This window comes from Parasteatoda tepidariorum, chromosome 5, assembly GCF_982258835.1.
Source record: "Parasteatoda tepidariorum strain Cologne lab strain chromosome 5, Ptep-v5.0, whole genome shotgun sequence".
In the NCBI taxonomy this organism is placed as follows: domain Eukaryota; kingdom Metazoa; phylum Arthropoda; class Arachnida; order Araneae; family Theridiidae; genus Parasteatoda; species Parasteatoda tepidariorum.
The window spans coordinates 39500052-39519752 of record NC_141759.1 but is presented as its reverse complement, the minus strand read 5'-3'; the positions used below and the strand labels follow the sequence as shown (position 1 = coordinate 39519752).

At 31.8% G+C, this 19701-nt stretch overlaps 1 non-coding gene across 1 annotated transcript; it reads left to right on the top strand.

Annotated features, from left to right (window-relative positions):
• Window positions 1-11291: 11291 nt before the first annotated feature.
• On the top strand, window positions 11292-11364 carry TRNAK-CUU (transfer RNA lysine (anticodon CUU)). The gene has a single exon. It is a non-coding gene; the product is annotated as a tRNA-Lys (tRNA).
• The last annotated feature ends 8337 nt before the right edge of the window (window positions 11365-19701 follow it).

Below are 19701 nucleotides of genomic sequence, written 5' to 3'. Positions count from 1 at the left end.
ATTGTATATTTTTCTTATATTCAAATTAATTTTAAAAATTTAAATATAATTTTAAAATTTGTTTTTGTTCTATGCAATCTATTTAGATATATACTATTGTTAATCTGTACTGTAATTTTATATTTTGATTTAATACTACATATATTTACAAAATACAAAACAACTTTAAAAATTCAATTTGAATTTTTAAAAGCAGTTTGAATGCACGTTAATTATACTTGCTAGTTCGCAAACTATGTCTAAGAAATATTGAAAATGTATAATATGAAATTATGTTGAAAAAATTAGTTTAATAGCAATGTACTTAAAAAAAAGAATTTTTTTATTTTTATTTTTACTGTTGATTAACATCCCTATAATGATATTCATGTTTTGTTTTTGTCCTTTTAATTTTTGAAACCGTAATTTAAATATAAAAATGGCAATTTGTATGGAATTAACTACATACACAAGTAAGTCAAACAATGTATACTTTAAGGCCAATTTTATTGAACTTTTTACCCCGAAGGAATTGACAAATCCCCCATTTTGCTTTCACTTCACTTCACTTGACCCCTCTGACTGCAAACTATGGGGGTTCAATAAAAAAAATAGAAAAATTATCCACGTTTCTAATATTTGTTCTTTGATTTTTACCCATATGTGACTCACATTAGATGATGTTCTACACATCCAGAGGGAATGATTACTGATCGTCTGCTATTTTTCTCATATTTTACTTTATATTTTGAACCCTAACGACAGAGGGGACGGGTCACGTGCCATCGGTAACGTTTCCTGCAAAGTACGCCAATGGTCGCCAAGCTAATGAACAGGTTCTCCTTTCGAATGCCACGCGACAATTTTTTGTCACCCATAGATTTGCATTCAATTCTTTTTTCGGGGGACTTTTGGCCCATGGAGATATTCCCAAGTTAAACATCACGTTCCTCGAGGGGCGTGATTTCGAATCATGTGGAAAAATTAGGTGTACGCCTCTCTATGTGACTTTTGATGGCTAAATTCTCCGCGCTTCGTTGACGATTTTTTCCCCATTTTTATTATTTTTATAAGATCAAAAAAAAATGGAATTTTTTTTTCTTTTTGAAATTCGAGGTTTGAGAATAATGCGTGATTGGGAGTTATAAAAATCTCTCCTCAAACAAAATGCATAAATATTTGTTTCTTTCATATATTAATACAAGCATTGATTCAAATAATTATTACTATTTTTAGAGGTTGTATTATTTTGAATCTAATAAATTAATTTAACCCTTTGCCCTCAGATATCACGTCTGTGGCACTATCCACAGTCACCACTCTAAAATAATTTTTTTTTTTTATACTTTATTAATTGGAAAACTTCAATAATTTAGGAATTTTGAAAATTATCGAATAATACTGCATTATGTATTTTAATTGATTTAATGCTTGTACTAGTTTAACACGTTTAATGCCATGGGGGTCATCTGTGACCGGCACTGAGTTTGTTCGTAGCTCCACGGGGGTCACCGGTGACCGGCGAAAACAAGATTATTAGATTATACGAGTCAATTTTTTATGCTTTAAATTTTTTTTAAATATTATTATCGTTACTAAAATGGTTTGAAGAAATTAATACAATATAAAACACACAAAAATAGTTTTATTTATTTACATAGAGATGCCAACTTGCTCCAGACAGCGAATAAATATTTTCAAGGGGTAGTTTATTAATTTTGATTCTTGGTTTAATAAATTCAATTTAGTAGATTTTTATTCACCACTATTTCTAACCAATTCGAAGATTTATATAATTCACAACTTTTTATATATAAGTCCTGCGAAACCTTCAAAAAAAAAAAAAAAAAAAAAAAAAAAAGCAAAATCAGTCTAATATTTCCAAATTTAGTTGTAGTTATTCACCGTTTGGCCAGACGGGCAAGCCATGTAAAATTAGCGTGCCATTCAACGTGTTAAACAGCATTTTAAAGTATTTGAAATGCAAAGGATTAAATTGTTTTATACTATTATTCAGATAGTTTTTTTTTCTCCTTTTAATTTAACATGTATTTATTATTGATGGCGTAATTTTTCACACTTCGCTGCTGATTTTTTCTTCTTCCATTTCTAGTATTTTCATAAACTCTAGGTCCAAAAAAAAAAAAAAAAAAAAAAAACTATTTTTAAAATTTAAGGCTTGGAAATAATGTGAGATTGAGAGTTATGCATTAATCTACCTCAACAAACAAAACGTTATAAATATTTGTTTCTCTCATATATTAATACAGTTAAATAAAAATAAATAAATAAAACGAAAAAAAAGGAGACAAAAAATATACTTTGCAGAGATGGCAACTTGCCCGGTTTGTAAAAAATATTTTCCAACGGTAGCGAATTTTAATTTATATTTAGTTTCGTATTTTTCAATTTAAGTAAATTTCATTTTAAGTAATCAAAATATCTTCTGAAATGTAGCTTTATGGGAGTAATCTCGTGGTGATACTTTTAAAGAGTAGGCGTAATTATCCATGTTCTACAGGTTTCACTTTTTAACTTGCTACCAATTTATTAAATTTTTTTTAAAAAGTGGACCAGTTGGTATCTCAGCCAACGCCTCCTATAACTGAAAGCATCCACATGATTTTTTTACAGGTAGTCCGATCAGACTACTGTGTAGGAAATCCATTTTACTGAACGAGTCATTTAATATAGAATATAGTTAAAATAAGAAAGTGGTAGCAAATATATGACTAAAAATTTATTTAATTTATGAATATTATTGGTTTGCCTTATTCACTTGTCAACCACTACAGATTCAATTCTCAAATATATATATAATAAATTTCTCTCAAATACTTCTATAAAAGGTTTTGAGTTCATGCGCACAATTGGTTCACTTTTTAAACAGTCTGCGCGGGCTACTTATAAGAGACCGAGTGGTGGCTTCTTGATGTAGGAGGTGATGACTCAGCAGAAATTTATGGTTAACTATTTGGAATATTGATTCCATTTTTTTCACTAAATTTAGTTGTATAATGATACATAAACATTGCTGCTAACCATTACGGATTACTCGTAGCATCTCATTGTTACATTTAAAGTGTTTATAACATGTATTAATTTCTTGTACTTTAGCAGATTTTTAAAATTTATGTATAATGATTTGGCAGTCAATCATATTATTGATAAAAGTTTTACGAATTCCTTATTATATTTTATATTTATTTTTAAAGTGGTAGCAAAATTTGTGCTTTCTTTTCAAATTACGAATTGATAAATTTTATTTAAGCTAATTTAGGTTAGCATTAAAAAGGAGAAAAAATTCAACATATGCAGTTAGAGGCTTTTGCGAATTATTTATGCTCTTGCATATTATATAATTAATAATGGTAGTGAACTAAAGCAGAATATTTTGAAACAAACATATTTAAGAAAGAAAATAAAATCAAAATTTAAGAACTTAAACATTCGTCTATGTGACCTTAAACAGGGTTCACAAGGTCAGGAATATTTTTTAAAGTAGTAACAAATGTGAAATATATATCCAGATGTTTTTAAATGATGTTTATCAATCTATATTATATAAAACGCTAATATGTACGTATGTATCAATAAAACCGATGATATTTCTTTTCTCGCGTTGACAACGGTTTTTTTAATTGATTGGCTTCGGCGCGCAAGAGCACGTAGTGAGCATCATATGGCTAATCTATATGATATAAAACGCTAATACGTTTTGATTCATAGGCTTCGGCGCGCAAGAGCACGTGGATAGCATCATATGTCTAATCGAGTGAATTCTCACCGAATTATCAAAAAAATTCTCACAAAATTATCTTCATCGAAGCCGATGCTTTACATCAGGCGTTCAGTACTATTTCATATTGTTTTACAACACATAGTTTTAGCCCTCTGGTGGGAAAGATTTTAAAGCAAAACTTACAACAGTTTTCTCAACAACTGAAATTTAGAATAGTGTGATTAAGAAAAATATGTGAACTGTTTGCAATATCAAATTAATATTGAAATGCACAGGTTTAGAATTTTCTACAGTGAAATGTTTTCGGAACTTCAGTGTTCAAAAAAGTATACAAAAGCTAGACGTTAAGAACGTATCCAATGAGCGAGCATCGGATTGCGAAGCAATCCGAAATGAACTGCGATAGCAGTTCCGGGGTTGGCGAGCGCCAGCGAGCAGAGGGCGAAGCCTCCTAGTAAATATTTAATTCAAAGGAAATATCTATGATATCAAAAAATAACTCCGGAATAATTTCGTAAATCACGAAATAAACATAAATATAAGCATTTTTAAGCAGTCTTGAAAAATCTTAGCTACCACTAATTAATTTTTTCTCATATTGTAGGAACCCTGTTATATGTGTCTTTTTGAATTGTGTTTAGGGAAGGACAAAATTCTTTTAACACGTTGAATGCCACGCTAATTTTACATGACTTGAACGTCAGACCACACGGTAAATAACTACAAACAAAATTTGCAAATATAGACAGATTTCGCTGGTTTATTAAAGGTTCTGAAAAAACACTTCTGAAAAAAGTGGGGAATTGTATATGCCTACGAATTGTTTAAAAATAGTAGTGGATAAAAATCTACTAAATTGAATTTATTAAACCAAGAACCAAGCTATGTTTTTGTTTTGCTATTTTATTTTTTATTCATTTTAACTGTTTTTCCACACTCCTACATATAAATGATTTAAAAGTTCATATGCAACGCCATTTGGTTCCTGCTCTTTCGTGGTGAAGCCTTAAAAATATTGGCAAAATTACGGAAAATTCTGAAAGCTTTGGTTTTTAGATGTCGATAAATATTTTGCAAAAAGCGTTACAGTTGGCAAGGCTCAGGGGACAGAGCGTTCGCCTTCCAATGAGGTGAACCGGGGTTCGATCCCGGCGATGGCTGGTCGATACGAATTCCGTATCTGGCTTGCACCGACCACAGTGCTGACGTGAAATATCCTCAGTTGGTGGACGGATCATGGGTTAGAATCCCCTTGGCGTCAGGCTAACCGTGGGAGGTTCTTGTGGTCTTCCTCTCCATGTAACGCAAATGCCGGTTAGTTCCATCGAAAAGTCCTCCACGAAAGTATATTTCTCCCAATACTTGATCCAGGAGTTCCCTTGTCTTCTGGATTGGATTCAAATTACAAGGCTACTGAGTTGAACATTAGTAGTCGTAAACCCGAAATTGGGTCGGCTGTTCAACGACGGTTATAAAATAAAATAAAATATATGACTCTTAGTTTTGTAAATTCGGTAAATAGGGTTTTTATTCACAACAATTCTAAATATTTCAAAAGCATATACATACATGCCAACTTTCATTCTCTCCGAGAATGGACTTATCAAGTGGTAATGTAACAATCACCGAAAAACAATCTTATTCATAAATATTATTATATTTTGACCAATTTGAAACTCGCCGTCGTTAAAAATATTATGCTTTTATATATTTGTTGTAATTATTTATATGTAGCGTTGGCAAATCTCATTTAAAATTGTTATTATAATTCAAAAAGTTTAATGGAATAACACGAGTTTTGCTACCACTTTAAATATGCAAATAAAATATTCCGGGAAAATCGAAAGAGTTAACAGCTATGCTTATCTGATACTCTACTTTGTTACAGCTAAGAAGCTTTAAGCCTTTTAAAAAGTTGAAAATCTGCAAATTTTAGTTCGTAGTTCTCTACCGTTTTTTAATAAATTTTGTCGAATCCGGAGCAGTTGGCATCTCTGAATATGCCACTTGCAAAGAACCCTGTTTCATTTGACAAGAGAATGATGCTAGGTCGCTTTATGCCAGGTTCATGTTATAATGTATGATATATGGTTCAATCAATTTGATATAAAGTTACATACTTTTCCAAGTACTATATGAGAAAATCTCAACATTTCATATAAGAGTCCTCTTTGTTTATGTCCTCTTGTGAGATTTTTTTCCCCTTTTTTGTGCGAAATTAATGAAAATTCTAAAAGTTTTTACTTTAATATTTAACCACTCAATAAAATATTTCGTTGAAAGCAGGGCAGTTGGCGTCCATATTTCAAGCGATAACACGACAGAGCTGCCAATCCAGAAGCTCTAGCTCACATTATTTCAAGTGAAAAGGTTCTCAGTAAGCAGAGATGCCAACTTGCTCCGGACAGCAAATATATATTTTAAAGTGGTAGTTTATCAATTGTGATTCTTGGTTTAATAAATTCAATTTAGTAGATTTTTATCAGCCACTATTTCTAAATAATTTGTAGGCTTATATAATTCACCACTTTGTAGTACATATGTCATGCAACACCTTTTAAAAGCAAGCAAAAATAGTGAAATGTTTGCAAAATTTACTTTATAGTTATTTACCGTTTTTTTAATTATTTTGGCGTGTCCGGAGCAGTTGGCATCTCTGAGTAAGGTCTTTTCTAGTAAGTAAAGTTCTTAAAATTTCGCCATCACCTGAAGACTATATTGCTTGCGTCCCGCAGTGGACTGATCGTTAAGACACGGTTCCCAGCAGATCACCGAAGTCAAGCATCACTGGCTGCGGTCAGTGTGCGGGTGGGTGACCACTTGGATCAGTCTACGTAGGGACAGCGGGTGTGCGGTATTGGTCCTCGTTGAACTGTTCCACCGTAACGTGATCGACTTCGTGTGCAGGTCGTCGGGCTACCGAAGCGGGGGTGCCATCCCCTCCGTAGAGGATCAAAATTGTGATGGCATATCTTCGGATCATCCTCCGGGATGTTTCCCAGACCGTCGCCAATAGCCCATTGTGCAGCTCTAGTGCGACGTAAATTAACTACAACAATATTGCTTGCTTTTTTATACATTTTATGTATATCTTTTAATTATTTATGCATTGTGGTGAAAAAAATCTTTTTGAATAAAATGTTAAAACGTTTAACGTAAATGTTTTGAATAAAATGTCTGCTACCACTTCAAATGTATGAGAAAAATCTCTGGCTGAAAATTGAATACGTTGGCAGGTCTGTTGGTAGTATTTCAACCGCCTTTTCACTTACCACTTGGAAATTCATACTCAGAATGATTGAAAGTCGACGGTAATGCATAAAACAGGAATGGACAGGCGGCTAATAATGTAAAATTGGTGGAAACTCAATTCATTTTAGTTTATTTATTATCGCTGTTATTATTCAATCGTAACTACCACTGTGACTTACATTTCAAACTATTCATATTTGCAGCTAAGACATTTGTTTTTGTTGCTTCTACATCTGGTAATAAACTGAACAAACTTAGCTAGGAGAAATAGCTATGTTTAATGTCTTTTAATAAAATTTTGAATCTTCTGTCGCCCGTGGTAAGTCTCTTAAAGCAAGACATTATACCTACAGGGATCAGGGTTAGTTCATTCCGCTCTTTGAGCTGAAGCTGCGATTTTTCTCCTCATGACGTCACTGTATACACAGATCTCGGAGATCGCTAGTTGAGATATTATGATAACTTTGCATCTTACTCTCTGTAAAAAAAAAAAAAAAAAAGTCCCGCAGTGGACTGATCGTTAAGACGCTGTTCCCAGCAGATCACCGAAGTCAAGCATCACTGGCTGCGGTCAGTGTGTGGGTGGGTGACCACTTGGATCAGTCTGCGTAGGAGGGTGTGCGGTATTGGTCCTCGTTAAACTGTTCTACCGTAAAGTGCTCGACTTCGCGTGCAGGTCGTCGGACTACCGAAGCGGGGGTGCCATCCCCTCTGCGGAGGATCAAAATTGTGATGGCATGTCTTCGGATCATCCTCAGGGATGTTTCCCAGACCGTCGCCAATAGCCCATTGTGCAGCTCTAGTGCGACGTAAATGAACAAATCAATCAACTCTCTGTAAAAATAAGTTAAGCATTTTCTGGTTATTAGATTTCAAACTTTACATAATTAACACATTATTTCCGTTCATAAACATAGTTCAAAAAAACCTTCCATCAAATATTAAAAAAATACCATTTTAAACTTATAAAAATATTTTACTAGTTGGCGAAAATTACACTATAAATACTTTATTTTAAAAAGTTCAGTTTCAACTTTACTTATTAAGCAAAGCATATATCGACACTTTTTTTTGTCTACATAATCTTTGACAACTATAAGTTGGGTTAAATTTAGAACCTTAATTTTAAAATATGCCATTAGTGCCACTCCCTCAACTAGTTCTAATTTAAATAGTGTAACTAGTTCCCAGACAGTAAATCAAGCAGAAGTAAATAAATGCACGATACCGTTAATAGCAATTTGTTCATACTTAATCATTAGGAAACATCAACCTTAACCCTTTCGCGCCGACTGTCACAAATATGTGACAGCATAAAACTGTATCAATCAGGGTAAAAAGATAATACTGGTAATCAAAGTATTTCTTTAGCAGATTATTTGTGGCCGGAGTTATAATTGTTTGATTTATTTAATTCACCATTACTTTGTTCAAAATAAAACTATTTAGTAATACTTTGAACTAACATTGATTATATATATGATTAAACTAACAATAATTAAAGTAAAAGCAAAGTTAGTCTGTCAAATTAGCAACGACTACATTTAAGTTACCGTTTTTTATTTAATTGCAACTTGATTTTGATTTTGTACGAATGCTTTTCTGAATCACCCGTCCCCAAGGGGTTAAACGCTAATTACTGAAACAAAATAATAATTTAGGCTCATGATGATATTTGAAATTTTACAATAGTTTATAGATATTTAAATTTAAGATAATATAATTTATAGATATTTAATTTTAGGAGAATATAATTAAAAAAAATCATAAATATTTAGAATAACTTCATTAAAAAATATGCTATGAAATTAGGAGAATTTTAACTATATACTATACTTTGTATTTACGCTTTAATTTTCTTTGACTTTATCCATTTTTAATTTTTTCGCCTGCCTTTCTTTTTGAAGTAACGAGGCGGTTTCTATTTAGATAGTGAATTTTTAGAAAGGTTCTTAACAATAGAATAAACGCATTGCTGTTTTATATAAACCGTGTCATTTCGTTTGCAATTCGTTGAATCCATTCTTTACATAGTTGTTCATTTACTTCAGGAAACACTTGGAAAATTATTATTTTTCCTTTTGTGTTTCTATCAGAATTTTTGTAAGTTGCAATCGCGCCAACTGGCATTTTATTAATAGTTTTAAATTTTTGTAAATTCACTGCAGTAAACTGAGGAAAATCATTTTATAAAACAACAAATGTCTTGGAATATGTCACAAAAACGAATGCTCCAATATTAGTTAGAGCTAGTTAGACCGATCGCTCCGTTCTTGAAGTAAAAGTGCAAGCCTCGCGCCACAGTGACGTCACTGGAGAAAATCGGAGGTTTGACGCGGCGAGAGTTTATTTAAAGGAGTGAACCAGCCCTTCTATTCTCTTAGCCCTGTACAGAGATGCCAGCTGATCCACTTTCTGCAAAAGTTTTAATAAATTGGTAGCGAATTAAACAGTCCCGCAGTGGACTGATCGTTAAGACAATCACTGACTGCTGCGGTCAGTGAGCGAGTGGATGAGCACTTGGATCAGTCTGCGAAGGGCCCGAGGGTGTGCGGTATTGGTCTTCGTTCTACCGAAAAGAGATTGACTTCGCGCAAGTCGTCGGGCTATCGAAGCAGGAGAGCCACCCCCTCTGCAGTGAATCAAAATTGTGATGGCATGTCCTCGGATTCTTCTCAGTGATATTTCCCAGACCGTCGCCAATAGCCCATTGTGCAGCATTAGTGCGACGCAAATGAACTACAACAACAGCAATCAATTTAAACTGCAATAAAATTAGATTTTTAAAAGAAAAATCTAAAAACTGAGAAACGTGTAGTTTTAAATTACTTACTCAAAACCACAATCCGCAGCATTTCATTACTTTTAAGTATTGAGGTTAAATTTCATCGAAGTTTTAAAAATTATCAAGCGCTGCTTCTCCTAATCTAATGAAGCAAACCCTTCATTTTCTACCCTTTTTGAAAGGTATTGTGCTGTCTAATAATACTGTATAATCGGAAGTTCATCAAGTACAAAAAAAAGAAGAAAAAAAATCGTGAAAGCACTTATTAAAAACTTAACCTAGAATCCAAGATGGCGTGTGTAAAGATCTTTTAACAATTAACCTCTCTCTTAACCTAACTATTAACTTACCTCTTAGGTAACAGTTTTGAAATCGGGTAAAAACTGAGAATAATGGAGTATTTCTTTCAAATTATATTATTTTGAGCACTAATATGTAAGTTCAGAAATCCTCGTTTTTTAAAATCGTAGCTAGTTATCATGTTTATTAAGGCCGACGAAATTTAAAAACGATTTACTTACAAAAACGTTATTCCAGTACAATTTAAAATACTGCAGAGAATTCGAATTTCCGAAGTTTATCAGCTCTGAAGGTTGCTGCATTTGGGGGTATGTGTATTCGCATTTTGTCACATCTCTTAAAATTACTTAACACGTTGAGCGTCACGCTAATTTTACATGTCCAGCCAGTCAGGCCCACAACGGTAAACAACTACAATCTAAAGTTGCAAATATTAGACGGATTTTGCTAGCTTTTAAAAAGTTTAACACGAAGCATTGATAAATAAGGGGTCAATTATATAAGCCTACGAATTACTTAGAAATAGTGGTGGATAAAAGCTTAGTAAATTGAATTTATTAAACCAAGAATCACAATAATTGAGTAAATTTTGAATAAATTTTCTGCAATTCCATAAAAGAGTGTAAATTTTATAGTTCTATATCATGTTATACACTGTCAGTCAGCTGTTTTTCACGGACTAAGTGAAAGGTCAGTGTCAGCCACCGGTGATTGACGATGCCTAATTGTAATTTCAGTGTCAGCCACCGGTGGTTGACGCGGCCTAAATGTAATTTCAGCGTCAGCCACAGGTGGCTGACGCGGCCTAAATGGAAAGTCCAGTGTCAGCCACCAGTGGCTGACGCGGAGCTCAACGTGTTAAGCAAATAAAAATACTTACACTCAAATTATAAATCTCATTCCCCAAAGTTATTATAAATCCCGATTCATTTCTTAATTTCACAAACAAAACAGATTAGATATTGAGATACATTTTATAGGAAAATTAAATTCGACCCGATTAAATAAATAAATTAAATAAATAAAATTCTAAATATGTAAATTTATACCAAGCTCACATTTTTTTCCCCTCAGTAACTGTCCATAATTATGTTCTGTATTTATAAAAGTTATCTGAATAAGCAAATCATAATCGAAAGAATAAGGAACAGCATAAGGTAATTTTCCCATCATTTCTTAGTGAACAGATTATGAAATAGCTTGCAAATCTGAATTTTGTGAACTTTCGATTAAGCCCGGCTAGCTCAGTCGGTAGAGCACGAGACTCTTAATCTCGGGGTCGTGGGTTCGAGCCCCACGTTGGGCGGTGTTTTTTTTTTTTTTTAAATATGATTACTTATTGTTACACTTGTTTGCAACGTTATAGTGGCACTGCATTATGTAAAAGGTAATAACTTGGAACGTTAATTTTTTTTTTTTTTTTTTTTTTTTTTTTTGTGATTTCTTAGACGAAAGAGTCAATTTCGTTGCTTACAAATTTTTTCTTTAAAAAAAGTTATTTCGATTTTGTTTTATGAATAAATATGTTTTATTTCAATAGTGCAATAAAAAATATAGAATCAAGAAAAAAAAATGCCGGTTGAAAATTTAAAAATAATTTTATTAATTAATTAATATGAAATAAAATATAATAATAATAAAGTTATAAAAAATCCCTTTTGATGTCCGCCAGATCTATGTTATCACAAAAAAAATTTTGTCATTTTTTTTTACTTAAAGAACAGGCTGGACATGTACTTTTTTTATCATCACAAATTATGAGGGAAAATTGACATTAATATTTTTGGACATTGTAACAAAATTAAATTTTAAATTTTGTTTTTCGCCTAGTTAAAAAATTTTATTTAACAAATGCAAATATGAAAGTTAAATACATATACTATATCATATTTTAGTAGCTCCTACAAACGTTTCAAAAACAGGTACTTCAATTTCTGCTAATTTAGAACCTTCGTTGAATTTAAAAATGTTGAGTGCTTTTGACAGCTATAATATTGAACTGGTATTAAAAAGAAACGTTCCTACGACGAGACACACAAAGCATTAGCTGAGCTGAAAATAGAAAGAAAAAAAATCAAAAGATAAAAATATTATGTGTGTTTCATTCGAAAATATAATTTGAGGCGGGGTAAACGTTTATACAATTTAAATACAGAGGACGGGGCCCACAAATGTTTGATGTGGGAAAAAGATAGCCAAAAAGCTTTTTTTGGAAGGCCATAACAATTCTTTGAAATGCTTTTACTACTTAAATATCAGCATGAACTTACACTTTTTCATCATTGTAAAATGCAATGAACATTAATTCCTTGAATTACTTTTGACCCAATGATCAAATTTTTGCGTACTAAAACTCAATCTTAATGGTTCGAACGTTTGACCTAAAATATGCTAATTAGTTTGTACGAACGATATTTTAAAGCATTGCGCAATCGATATTTTAAAGCATTATGTAAACGATATTTTAAGGCATGAAACGATATTTTAAAGTATTGTGCAAACGATATTTTAAAATATTGTGCAAACGTTATTTTAAAGTATGATATTTTAAAGTATTGTTCACACGATATTTTAAAGTAGTAAAGTATGAGACAAAAACACACCTTTTCTTAGTAAACATACTTTTTTTTACGACGGATACAAATAAAAAAATGGTGGAACTCTCAAAATATAGGGGGTAAAAGTTATCTGGAAGATATGATCCCAATAGCTATGTCTGAAAAGTGGTCAAATAGTTTTTGACAAAGTGAATTTTGAAAAGGTCATTAATTTGAAATTTGATTTTTCAGAAATCATTTAGCCGATTTCATTCAAGTCTTGCAATTTATCACATAAAAATACTTTCTTTAAAATTATGTAAATATTTGTGTACCTTACAATTCAAAACTTTTCAAACTATTATTAATAAATTAATAAAAAATAATAAATTAGTATCAAAAATTATTTTTTGCAAAAAGTTATCTTTGGGTAAGCGAATTTTATGACTTTAAGCAAAAACTTTTCAATTCGCTTAAAAAATTGTAGAGATATGGCGAAATATGCAAAAATTAAAATAGCTCTCCTAAAAAACTACTAGGGCTATGTATTGTAATTGAATTAAGTACGAATTTATTAGATGCTAATATCTTAACTTATTTATAATGAATGACGAATTTATTAGATATCAAGGTTATTTCTGAGTAGTTATTAAAAATTTACGATAAACACCCATGTGAAACATGCATTTACAGAAAAATAATTTAACGATGAAAATAACTTCTATCAATAAACTTAAAACAAGCAGAAGTAATTAAGAATTAAATTTTTAAAAATAAGAATACCCGTCTGTATTCAGTATAATCCTGAATTATCTAACCACCATTTTGATTTTCAGTCTAATTTTTACAAAAAGATTAATTTCATGCAAAAAAATAAAATAAGTTAAACAATAAATTTAAAAGCATATATATAAAAAAAAAATATTATTTCCTTTCAAATTTAAAAAAAAAAAAATATTTGTTCAGTAAATCTGAAATATCTTATTTTTAATTTCCAGTCCTGTTTTTACTAGCTTATAGCAAAAGACAATATGTCGGAAATGAATAGAAACTATTAATTTAAAACTCAACAGATTAATAAATTTTAATCTATTTAAATTCTGGAGGTATTGCGATAAAACAAAATCATTATAATAATTTAGTCAGGAGAAAAAAAAATTCGTAATACCCTGGAAAAACTCGTTTCAGGGAGTTGATAATTCTGATTGCTTAAAAAACGAATAGAAATTTCAATTTACAGACTTTTCAATACACATGTCCTCACTATTTCCAACTCCCATTTCACAATAAAACCTTTCATCGTGAAATTTAATTTTCTTTTTCGCGCTCATCTATTATCATTTTTTTTCCCGGATCAAAATTGTCTCCCGTTTCGACACCCTCTACTATCCATTTTTTGTTCCTTCATTCTATCCGCCATCAGAATAGCTCTCGAAAATCGAGGCAGGGAGAAATCTGCAATTAGAGGGGGATTACCCGAGCAGCTTTTCCCTATTACTGAGGGGGATGGGGGGTACTTATGAGAACGTACTTTTCCGAATGAGTGGAGAGGATTTTGGGGGAAATCAGAGAAATGGCTACCATGAACGATTTTTTTTTCCGCACATATGAGAGGTATCACAGGTGCAAGGGTTTAAGGATGCTTCCAAAACTTGGCTCTTCAATTTCAGTCCTATAGAATCAAGATGTAGATGCTCTTTTGATACTTATTGTCCCCGTTTCTATTTTCCCAACAACTGCACTTTTTACCACAGTTCGATGAAACAAAACAATTCCTAATCTCTAGATTTGATGCTAAAAATTTACCTAATCTGGTAAGCTTTGTAAAAATTGAAAGACGGCGCTTCAAAAAAGTGCTTGCTCTCTGAAACAATAATTGTTACAAAGACGTTACCGATGTTGACAAACTCTGTTTTTTTTCTTTCTTTACATGACTATCATGGATTATTATTTCGTTGAATTGTGAATCTGTTCCAAAAGTACATGTTACTTGTTATGATGCTGTGCAACTACATACGTAGATGAGCTGTTGTGTACCATGGAGAGACTACTACCGATTCACCGTAGTTTCAGAAAATACTTTAATACATTAGAATTAACCCTTTAACGGGCCCTTTATTTCTAGTAAAGGTAAATTAAAGTATTTTTGGAATTAAAACTGTTTTAAGAACAGTAATTGATATAAAAAAGAAAAAACTCATTTATTTTATAAAAATGCCATTTTTTGGTGGTGAATATATTTAACATGACCTATTAGGAACTTACTGACTTTCATTTTTCTTTATTTATAAAATAAATTCCTTAAATGCTACAAACTTCAAGAGGAATTATGTATTTTATAACTTTTATGCGTTTTTTAAAAGTGACAAATGGTTACCAATTTTATTCAAACTCACTTCAAGAAAGCTGAAGTTATTGAAAAATGGAAACCTAATTTAAAAGTGGTAAAACGTGGTGATAAATATACTTACCATGGCCTTCAAAAGGGTTAAAAGAATTTTGTTCATCAGTAAACATAAGTAATTTAAACATATATATATATATATATATATATATATATATATATATATATATATATATAAACAAATGGTTGCTCCAAACCAAGCACGTGTGTTAAAATTCCTATCAGAATTTAGCATCTTCCACCTGTTCGGGAGTGGCATCTCCCCCATTGAATTGGAATACTGTGAGACCCCAATTTATTTAACTCACTTTAGTGTATTACTAATAATCAAATCTGATTATTAGAATTAAAAAAAAACTTGTTTGTGATCTCACTTATTCTAATATAAATTCTTTATGTAAATTCTTTGTATGTTTTTTATGTTTGTATCGTCCTTTCCTTATTCTCTTTTCACATTACTTTAGTGCTGAGTTGGCCTCGTTGTCCGGGTAATCGTTGGCACACATTTCTAGTTTCCGCAGTTGGCCACAAATGGTTGCTCTAAATCAAAATTAGATATCGAACTAAAGAGATTAATTTATGTTTCGATGATTAGACCAATACTAACATACGCATCAGCAGCAGGGGGGCAACGTTTCAAAAACGCAAATGAAGAAACATGTCACTTTTCAAAATAAAGTTCTGAGAAAAAAAAACGGAAGCAAGATGTATATACGAAACAAAGACCTCCATAAAGATCTTAAAATAGAAAGATTCGACAAGCACGCCGCCAAATTAAACCAGAAATTTTTTGACAAAACTCTAATGTACAATAAAAGTTACAGTTTAAAAAATAGCACATTATTCATTAAAAAAATATTTCACATGACTACGGTGCCTTCGAGAAACAGTCATAAAGTCCTGAACACGCAGTCATGAACTGTCCTAAATATATGACGCTGGGCGTTAACCGGTTAATTATCCTTGTTCTACAAGTCTTACTATTTAATTCGCTACCAATTTATTATCACTTTTTCAGAAAGCGCAGGATCTGAAATCTCAGTGGTTGAGCTAAAGCTAAGCCAAATAAATTTTTTTTTTAAATTCTAATTTTTTTAAAAGTTGAGCTAAAATAATTTTTTTTAAAAATTCTGCTTGTTTAAAAAAATTCGTTTACTACATTCATTAACTACACCTAAAAAATAATTCGCATCAGTCTTAAATTGTTAGAATCACAGGTTTTAACTACTTAAAAGTATGTGGTAATTTTATATAGTTTACCTCTCTTTAGAAGAGAATACTTCCGGATTGTTCTTGCTGTGGATTCTTCACAGGTCACAGGTTTATTGTATCACAGGTTATTAGTATTGATGAATCACAGGTTTCAACTATTTAAAAGTATCTGGTAATCTTATATAGTTTACCTCTCTTTAGAAGAGATTACTTGCGGATTGTTCTTGCTGTGGATTCTTCACAGGTCACAGATTGTTGTATCACAGGTTATTAGTATTGATGAATCACAGGTTTCAACTATTTAAAAGTATGTGGTAATTTTATATAGTTTACCTCTCTTTAGAAGAGAATACTTCCGGATTGTTCTTGCTGTGGATTCTTCACAGGTCACAGGTTTATTGTATCACAGGTTATTAGTATTGATGAATCACAGGTTTCAACTATTTAAAAGTATCTGGTAATCTTATATAGTTTACCTCTCTTTAGAAGAGATTACTTGCGGATTGTTCTTGCTGTGGATTCTTCACAGGTCACAGGTTGTTGTATCACAGGTTATTAGTATTGATGAATCACAGGTTTCAACTATTTAAAAGTATGTGGTAATTTTATATAGTTTACCTCTCTTTAGAAGAGAATACTTCCGGATTGTTCTTGCTGTGGATTCTTCACAGGTCACAGGTTTATTGTATCACAGGTTATTAGTATTGATGAATCACAGGTTTCAACTATTTAAAAGTATCTGGTAATCTTATATAGTTTACCTCTCTTTAGAAGAGATTACTTGCGGATTGTTCTTGCTGTGGATTCTTCACAGGTCACAGGTTGTTGTATCACAGGTTATTAGTATTGATGAATCACAGGTTTCAACTATTTAAAAGTATGTGGTAATTTTATATAGTTTACCTCTCTTTAGAAGAGAATACTTCCGGATTGTTCTTGCTGTGGATTCTTCACAGGTCACAGGTTTATTGTATCACAGGTTATTAGTATTGATGAATCACAGGTTTCAACTATTTAAAAGTATCTGGTAATCTTATATAGTTTACCTCTCTTTAGAAGAGATTACTTCCGGATTGTTCTTGCTGTGGATTCTTCACAGGTCACAGGTTTATTGTATCACAGGTTATTAATATTGATGAATCACAGGTTTTAGCTATTTAAAAGTATCTGGTAATCTTATATAGTTTACCTCTCTTCAGAAGAGAATACTAGCGGATTGTTCTTGCTGTGGATTCTTTATATTTTTCGGATCAGTAGCAGCCCATCATATAATAGTAATAATAATGCTTAAAAAAACTCCTCACAATATTTAAGTGAAGCAGAGATTAAATGCAGTCACGTGACCAGGGTGGACGTGACAAACTTGGGGAGCGTGCTGAGTAGTCAAAGAGCGTACCAAGTTAATGCAAATCTCAGCTAAGACGAAATTATTACATTTTCTGCCCTGCCGCGCGGGGAGAGGGGTATTTAAAACATGCGTCATTAAATGCATTAGACTGCCAGGGCAGAAGCTGAATGTTTTGTGCATTAGATTCAAAATAAAGGTTATTCAAACAAATGTTAAATGAAGTGTTACTTGTTGGGTAAAGAGATGTGGTTATATATTGCAGTGGCGAACTTTTTTCGATTAGTGTGCCAGTTAAATTAAGATTAATTATTTTCGAGTGCCTAGTGTTCTTGTTCATTTTCCTTTTAAAAAATAATCTCTAAACCTCTGTGCGTTGATTTTAAACTATCGAATTACATTGAATTATCTTATTTAGAGTCCCCTTTCCCTCAGGCTTACCGTGGAAGGTTTTCGTGGTTTTCCTCTCCCTGTAACGCAAAAGCTGGTTATTTCCATTGAAAAGTCATCCACGAAGGCAAATTTTTCCCAATACTTGGTCAGAAGTTCCCTTGTCTTCCGGAATACAGTTCGAAATTTCAAAGCTGCGGAGTTGAACATGAGTGGTTGTTAATTCAATGAATGGGTCAGCTGTTCATTGCCGATTATAAAATGAAATTAAGCTTTGCAATATGGGGATCAAAAGACAACCGATGTTGAGAACGTGATGTATATTCTTATTTCGGATAAGCTTGAAAAGACAATGTTTCATTTTTGATACATATGCCTTTTTAAAAGAGTTTAAGATCATAAAATGTGAGCTCGTTGGGTAAACGATCCTCGATCCGACCTAAAGGATGCTAATTTATCAGTGAAGACAATATTTCCAAGTTTATAAAACAGACGCAAAAAAGGACTTCCTTAAATAAACATACTTTTTTGTGACAAATTCGGATAATTCACTCTCAAGATATGTCACAATCAGGAAATAATAGTCCCAATAGTTAAAGCAAGAGAGCGGTCTAAAGTTTTAGAAGCTGAAATGTTGATTTCATTTTTTACGTATTTCACAGAAGTTGAATTTTTTTTTTTTTTTTTTTAAATTTTCATTTCTCAAGAACTATTCCTCCTCTTGTCGATTTAAAATTACGTAAATGTTGTTATTTGAAATTATGTAGGTTTAAATGATATAAAATTTATATACCTTCAAATTCGAAATGTTTCCAACCATTAATAAATCAACTAAAAAACATTAAATATCTATTTTTTTAAAAATGATTTTCTACATCTTTAACACGTTGAATGGTCACGCTAATTTTACATGGCTTGTTCGTCTGTCCAAAGGGTAAATAACTGCAAACTAAATTGCAAATATTCGAGACAGATTTTGCTAGTTTTTAAAAAGTTTAGCATTACGTACCCAGAGATGCCAATTGCTCCGGACACGCCAATATAATTAAAAAAACGGTAAATAACTACAAAGTAAATTTTTCAAATATTTGACTATTTTTGCTTGCTTTTTAAAAGGCACAGCATGATATAAGTACTATAACGTGGAGAATTATATAAGCCTTTATTTAGAAATAGGGGTGTATAAAAATCTACTAAATTGAATTTATTAAACCAAAAATCACAATTGGTAGACTACCACTTGAAAATATTTATTCGCTGTCCGGAGCAAGTTGGCATCTCTATGTATATAAATAAAACTATTTTTGCGTGTTTTACATTGTATTAATTTCTTCAAACCATTTTAGTAGCGATAATAATATAAAAAAATTAAAGATTTACTCGAATTATGTGTTTTTAATAATCTTGGCTTCGCCGGTCACCTCTATGGCATTCAACGTGTTAAATGAAAAAAGTTCCTTAGTTGTGTGCAAAAACTTCTTATTCACTTCATTAGTTCCTCTAAAATAGAGATGGATAGCTCACCTTAGTAAATTATTGAGACTATATCTTCTAGATTGCGGCTATCTTTTACATGTTGAGCTTCAAGAATCCAAATCCAAAAGCATGTTTTTTCTGAGAACGTACGTTTCTGTGCTTGATTTCGTCATATCGTCAGCACTATCAAACTGGAATAGTTAGGGATAGGCTCTTGAACCATTAAGAGCTTAATCCGATCATAAGGTCAAAAATTATTTAGGGTATTCGCTTGCTCTT